The sequence below is a fragment of the Sinocyclocheilus rhinocerous genome, unplaced genomic scaffold (assembly GCF_001515625.1).
Source record: "Sinocyclocheilus rhinocerous isolate Xijiao unplaced genomic scaffold, SAMN03320098_v1.1 scaffold2309, whole genome shotgun sequence".
In the NCBI taxonomy this organism is placed as follows: Eukaryota; Metazoa; Chordata; class Actinopteri; order Cypriniformes; family Cyprinidae; genus Sinocyclocheilus; species Sinocyclocheilus rhinocerous.
In genome coordinates, this window is record NW_015644615.1 from 351632 (window position 1) to 352343 (window position 712).

Sequence of the window (712 nt, forward strand, 5' to 3'; positions counted from 1 at the left end):
GTGTGTCTGTGTGTGTGTGAGTGTGTGTGAGTGTGTGTGTGTGTGGTGCTGGTTTCTAACCGTCATGCACTGCTTCGCTCGGTCTGCGCAGTAGTGATGGGTTGTTCTTGAACGATTCGTTCATTTTGAACGAATCTTTAATGTGACTCGGGAAGAACGAGCTACTTGACTAATTCCAGTACAGAACATATAGCAGGGTTCCTCAATAGGCGGCCGCGGGCCACATCCGGCCCGTGAGAGAAACAAGTTTGGCCTGCGCTAATTTAAAATAATGTGGCATGAAAATTCAAACACAGCATCAGAAAGCTACATTAACTTGCATCGTGTCTACACCGGACTCCAGCGGCGCAATAAAATACAATAGAACTGGTTATAATCAGTGATGCTGTCTTAGATGCGGCGCGACACGACAAATCCCCTACAGAAAACTGCTGACTCGTTCTATTTATAATGTACTGACACAACGTTCAAATGATTTGCAATGCTTTGTCGCGTCCAGTGTAGATACGACGTGACAGCAAAAACATGGCGAGTGTGTAAAAAAGAAAAGTGGACACGGAAAATAGATGATTCAGATGTGAATGGACTGAACAGTTTTGAGTGAGTGAGTGAGTGATATCTTTGTTATGGAGTACACGTGTTGGTTCGCAGCGAGTTCACAGTTTTAACGTACAAGTTTGCTTTAATTTATTTTCAAGATCTGAGGTAAAAT